This window comes from Halichoerus grypus, chromosome 2, assembly GCF_964656455.1.
Source record: "Halichoerus grypus chromosome 2, mHalGry1.hap1.1, whole genome shotgun sequence".
In the NCBI taxonomy this organism is placed as follows: Eukaryota; Metazoa; Chordata; class Mammalia; order Carnivora; family Phocidae; genus Halichoerus; species Halichoerus grypus.
The window spans coordinates 151,248,614-151,254,679 of record NC_135713.1 but is presented as its reverse complement, the minus strand read 5'-3'; the positions used below and the strand labels follow the sequence as shown (position 1 = coordinate 151,254,679).

Below are 6,066 nucleotides of genomic sequence, written 5' to 3'. Positions count from 1 at the left end.
GTGTCTTATTATTATTATTTTTTAAAAGATTTATTTATTTGAGAGGAGGGGGAGGGTCAGAGGGAGAGGGAGAGAGAATCCTCAAGCCGACTCCACGCTGAGCATGGAACCTGACATGGGGCTCGATCCCACGACCCTGTGATCACGACCTGAGCCAAAACCAAGTCAGGTGTTCAACCGATTGCGGTACCCAGGCGCCCCATGGTCATCATCTTAGGATCACAGTTCACAGCCTACCGGGACAGAGTCTTCTCCACCAGACGCTCAAACAAATGTAGATTCCTACAACATTCAGACTTGGAGGTAACAAATAAAAAAGTCTTGGGGCACTGGGCTGGCTCAGTCAGAGGAGCGTGCAACTCTTGATCTCGGGGTCGTGAGTTCGAGCCCCACATTGGGTGTAGAGCTTACTTTAAAAAAAAAAAACTTAAAAAAAAAAGGCACAGGTCTTAGAATTACGAAAACAACTCTTCCAACGTTAATGTCTTCGATACTTCTGGAAAGTGGAAACAAATAGAAACCCAGTTTCGCAGCACGAGATACAAAGTACAGATTTCCCTTACATTTTATGGCCGGGAGGATGTAAGTGTTCTTCGCCTTATTTCTGATCCTTCGCAAAAGCCCAGGCTCATGGGGAGAGCTTTCACCCTCCAAGCATCACCTCCTCATCAAAGGTATTTGGTCTAGAGGAGTTTCCTTCCACAGGCTGACACGGATTTTCGTGAACGGTATTGAGGTGTGAACGGGGGTGGGGTGGGGGGGAGCAGGGAATTAAGGTCAACGTTGGAGGACAGTCGGGGCTGCCGGGGAAAGAGACTCGCTGGCCGGATCCTGATTCGTGCCCTTAACAGCGGCCGAGCCGAGTGCCCGCTGACCTGTGGCCCCCGCTCCCACCCTGCACCGCGGAGAACCGCTGTCCTAGAAGCTTTCCTGATCGAAGGTCCCAGGTTGGAACCTCTCTTTACCCGGTGCGGGAGGGCGTGTGCGGGGGCCAGGGAGCCTCCCCCAGCCCTGCTTTCTTTCAAGGATGGGACAGACCACAGACACCCGTCTTGGGGTCTTGGGAGTCTTCCCAGGCGAGGGCCCGAGTTTGCGCTCCTGTCTCGCACGCTGGAGCCGGAGCGGGTAGGAGGAGGCTGCCTGGGGAGCATCGTCCTCCCCGAGCCTCCCCTTGCTATAGCTCCTCTCCTTTTAAGGACATTGCTTTTGTTTCTGTTCTGACAAACAAATAATAAGCTTTTCCATGCGGAGGCCTGGAGAGTCCCAGGAGCTGGGAGGCGGGGGACCTGTCCCTGCTTTCCGTGCAGCCTAGTAAGGGGGATGGGGAGGAGAAGGAAAAGGGTGTGGCTGGGGAGACTGGTCGGTGCATCCCTGAGCCGGGCTCGTATTTCCCTTAAATGAACGTTGCTGTTTACCTCCATCAGCAGGAGCACCACCTACAGCTGAGGAGCGTGGAACAGGGACCGTGGGGGCTCAGGGGGGACTATGTGGCACCCGGGGAGGGGCACCGCGCATCCACCTGTGAACACAGCCGGAGGAGGTGCAGAGCGCAGATTTTCTTTGAGCGTCTGACATCTGACTAAATCATTGAGGCGCTGGGTTTGTGAAAGACCCTAGGAAGCAATCCCAGCATAGGGTATGGTCCCATTTACATGGAGTGTTCCGAACAGGCAGATTTCTGGACACAGAGCAGATGAGTGGTGGCCTGGGGCTGCGACGGGTGGGGATGGCGGGCAAGTGACTGCTAACGGGTACAAATGTTCTAAAATCAGATTATGGTGGTAAAACCATTGACTTGTACATTTTTCTAAAGATTTTATTTATTTGAGAGAGAGAGAGAGAGCGCACGAGCAGGGGGAGCGGCAGTAGAGGGAGCGCCCTCCCCGCTGAGCAGGGAGCCCAACGCGGGGCTCAATCCCAGGACCCTGGGATCATGACCTGAGCCGAAGGCAGACGCTTCACTGACTGAGCCACCCAGGTGTCCCTGAATTGTACATTTTAAGGGGTGAAATTTATGGTATGTGGATTATATCTCAATAAAGTTATTAAAGAAAAGTCCCCCCCCCCCAAGAAAAGCAGAGTCCAGCACTGCCGCCGTCAGGGAGGAAACGCTCCCCCCTGGGTTTGGGTTATCAGTGAAATAAGGTAAGCCGTGAGCTGATAGTCTCTGGATGGGGGTGATGAATACCGGGGGTCCCTTGTATTAGCCTCTCGACTCCGGTGTATGTTTGAAAATTCAAATAATAACAAGTTAAATGAATATTTAAAAACACCCAAACCACCTGAAAACGCTGTGAGAAATGAAAAGACAGAAAACGGGTGGTGGGAGAAGCTGGGTCATCCCTCGTGTTGGGGCAGGTGACAAAGGATGCGAACCCGGCCCGCCCACACAGAGAAGTCTGTGGCCCGGTGATATCCATGCCGATTTTCCTTTCCTTCATTCCGGTATTATTTTATTGTTTTATTGTTTAGATGGGCAGGAGATTGGAGAGGTGAGAATGATCTCTGCCCAATCAATAAAGAGATTAAATGAAGGGAAATAAAGAGACTAGAGCAATTGTTCTGAAAATAACATGGTAAAAAAATCACTTTATATGAAAGGATATATATATGCAGTGAAAAGTGGGTCTCCCCACTACAGTGGACCCCAAGTTCTATCCCCCAGAGACAGTCACCATCACCATCAACAATTCTAATAAATGAAGAATATATGTGTGTGCACATGTGTGTACTCATATATACACACTCATCTGTTTTCCTTACATACACACACATATACCCACACACACCCATATATCCATACACACACCCATATCCGCATATACACCCATATTTACCCGTGCACACACACACACATCCATATACCCCTATACACACACGTACACCCATATACACATATACCCGTATGCACACACACACCCATATACACACACCCAACATGGGGCTCGAACCCATGACCCCGAGATCAAGAGTCACACGCTCTACTGATTGAGCCAGCCAGGCGCCCCTTAAAGGTAATGTAATGGTCAGTTTTCAAATACCACAAAAATACGCGCCCCCCCCCCCCCCCCGCCCGACAAATCAGATGGTGGTTTTCAGCGACCAAAGAGGAGTCTGGGCCTTAGGTAAAAATAGCAGCTCCTAGTCGGGTGAAGACAGCTGTCTCCTTGCCCTCGGTGAGGGAAGTCAGCCCGCAGTCAGACCTAACTGCCCAGAGGATCGTGGCCCTCCCCACACACCGGTGCTCCGACGCACGGGAAACATACACCATTTCCAATTGTGTGCGCCCTGTTTCTCCTCTCTCTTACTGCAGGAGCTTCCAAACGCCGGGTGCACACTGACGTTTGCCCCGGTGCCGGTGCCGAGGGAAATGCCTGCACGCCCCAGACGACGTGTGTGCACGGTGTGAGGTCACCTTCGTTGTGAAGGATTTTCCTTGGTGCTGACACAATTCCCTCCCTCCCTCTCTCCCTCCCTCCCTCCATCCCTCCATCCTGCCTTCTTGCCAATAAAATGTTGATAGGTTTCTCCCCCAAAGTCTTTATCTGACAACAATTAATAGACAACAAATATTTTGAAATAATTTTAAAAGAAAACATTTCAAGTAAACATTTAAAAATAAATCTTGGGCCCCAAGCCTTAGAGTTCACGGCCCATAAAATGAAGAAAGACGGCGTTGGGAACCGCCATGCCACCATAGGGGCCCGTCTGTCAACACGGGGTGTCCCCGGGGCTCCCGCAGACCAGACAGGCTGTCCTTGCCCCATTCCCGTGCGGCAAGCAAACTCCCAGCTCTGGGCACCTCTCCCGCGAGCTCGGGGAAGTTAGGAAGAGAAAAGAGGTACTTTAGAGATGGACCCATAACTGTGAGGTTGATAAGGGTCATATTACGGGACAGTGGGAATGGGGAGGGTGGGAGGAATCGCAAGTGGCCAGTGCACGTGCGCAAGGCTCCTGAGCCGGACGACGGCTGGTGTCTGTCCCGAACGTGAGCCTGAGCTGCCCCCACGTTAGTGCAGGGGAGTGTCCAGGCCAGCGTAGGTACATTTAGGCAAACTCTGGTGGGGGTATCGGACCCGGAGAAGGAGGCGGGGGTCGGGGTCCTGGTCTGGGCTCGGACACTTACTGGAGGAGCTGAGAGCAGAGCGCCAGGCTTTGTGCCTCGTTTTATGCAGCGGCCGAATCTGACGCTTGGAGGAGCTGATTTGTAAGGTCTCTTGTGGCGTTCATATCTGGTGACTGTATACGAACTGGGGTTTTTTGCAGCTTTCCAAAGTTTGGTACATTTAATGGGCACAAGAGCTGACATTTATGGATCGCTGGGAGCCAGGGGGAGTGGGTACCCGGTGGAGGGAGTCCTGAGCAGGGAGAGGTGTGTGGAGGATCTGGCATCAGTCCACGGGGGACGGGACTCGTCCACGGGTCCATGAAAGACATCCTCTGGGGACCCCCCCAGCTACCTGGGGACATTTGCCTGGATTTGTGGGTCTATGATGGGAGGTGGGGGCAAGAGTCAGGGAGATACGTATTATGTCAACGTGCCCCAAACCTAACTCACCCATCAGCGATGCCACGTGGCCTCGTCATCCCCATGGCTCACACTTCAGTAGCGCCTCTGACTACTGGCTGCTTTGAGTTGGTCACGGCGACAGCCAGCAAGCCCGGACGGCTTCTTCATTCAGCAGACACTCTCATGCTTCCCCCTACTCAGCCCACACTCGTTTCCCTCCTCTGACATTGTCTAGTTCGGATAACACCGGCTTGGCGCTTGATTGCACCGTTTGCTTGGCCCGTGTATGCTTCTGAGTGTGCCTGGCCTGTCCCTCCCGCTGGGCAAGGACTATTCTCATGCCTCTGGGCATCTCCCCCACCCCGCCCGCGCTCACTGCAGACGCTCACTCACCCACTCGTGTGTGTCCAGACCGAGATGGGACGCTTCTGGGTGTGGGGACAGAGCAGTGAAAAAAAAGCAGGCAATCATCCCTACTTTATGAAGCCCACATCCTAGAGGAGGGGACAAAGTAGTCATTAAAGTAAGTAAACAAATATACTGTACCTTACATGATACCTGTTGAGAAAAAGGCAAAGCAGGAGAGGGGGGTATAAAGTGTGTGAATGGAGGGAGGGAGGATGCGGACGGACTGGGTAAGGCGCCCAGACTTTTGAGTAAAACACAAGGTGGTGAGAGAGTTAGTTAGTTAGGTTAAGAGCCCTGGAGGAAGAGCGCTCCAGGAAGAGGGACTAGGCTGTGCAAAGTTCCTGAGGCAGGAGCGTGTCTGGTACCAGCCAGGAGCACCGAGCTGACCATGAGGCGGAAACCGAGTGAAAGGATGAACGGTTGAGTTGAAGGCGTCAGGAACGCCTCCCTGCGAGACAGGCTTACACAGGGTGGCCCTTATCCCACTCTGTCCCCTGGGGGCTCAGAGGCCTCACAACCCTCTTCCAGCTCCTTTTCCAGTCGGAAACCTAGACTGGACCCGTCTCTGTTCTGGGCGACCCCAGCAGTGACAGACGAGGGGGCGCCTCTGTGCAAAGGGGAGGCAGAGCTCCTGTCCCACCATCCGGGCTCTGAAAGGTAGCATTTGATCTGATACTAGTTCATTCCAGCCAGATTTTGCTCAGGGTTTTTTTTTTTTTCTGTTTGTTTGTTTGTGTTTCTTTTATTGTTTTTTCCTGTTCAGGTTCACAAACTTGTTTCCTGTAATTAAAAAAAAAAAAAATCGAGCTACCATGGGTGATTGTATTTGCTTAGGTTTTTCTCTTGGCATCCAGGTAGGCTCGCTGTCGTATTACTGTTTAATGCAATTTTCTGAAGTCCTGGCCGATGCACGAAGACTGGAAACAAAGATCCAGCGGTCCGACTTTTGGATATATGTCCGTAAGAAATGAAAACAGAATCTTGAAGGGATACCTGCACTCCCATGGTCATTGTGGCGTGATTCATGGCAGCCCAGATACGGAAACAACCTAAGTGCTCCTCCGTGCATGAATGGATAAGGAAGGTGTGGCTTAGGTATAGAAGGGAATATTCTTCAGCCATGAGAAAGAAGGAAATCCTGCCATTTG

The 6,066-nt window shown here is 52.1% G+C and overlaps 1 long non-coding RNA gene across 1 annotated transcript; it reads left to right on the top strand.

Moving 5' to 3' along the window:
* Positions 1 to 782: 782 nt before the first annotated feature.
* Positions 783 to 3,537, top strand: LOC144381000 (uncharacterized). Its single transcript, XR_013445393.1, has 2 exons — positions 783 to 2,017; positions 3,314 to 3,537. It is a non-coding gene; the product is annotated as an uncharacterized LOC144381000 (long non-coding RNA).
* Positions 3,538 to 6,066: the final 2,529 nt, after the last annotated feature.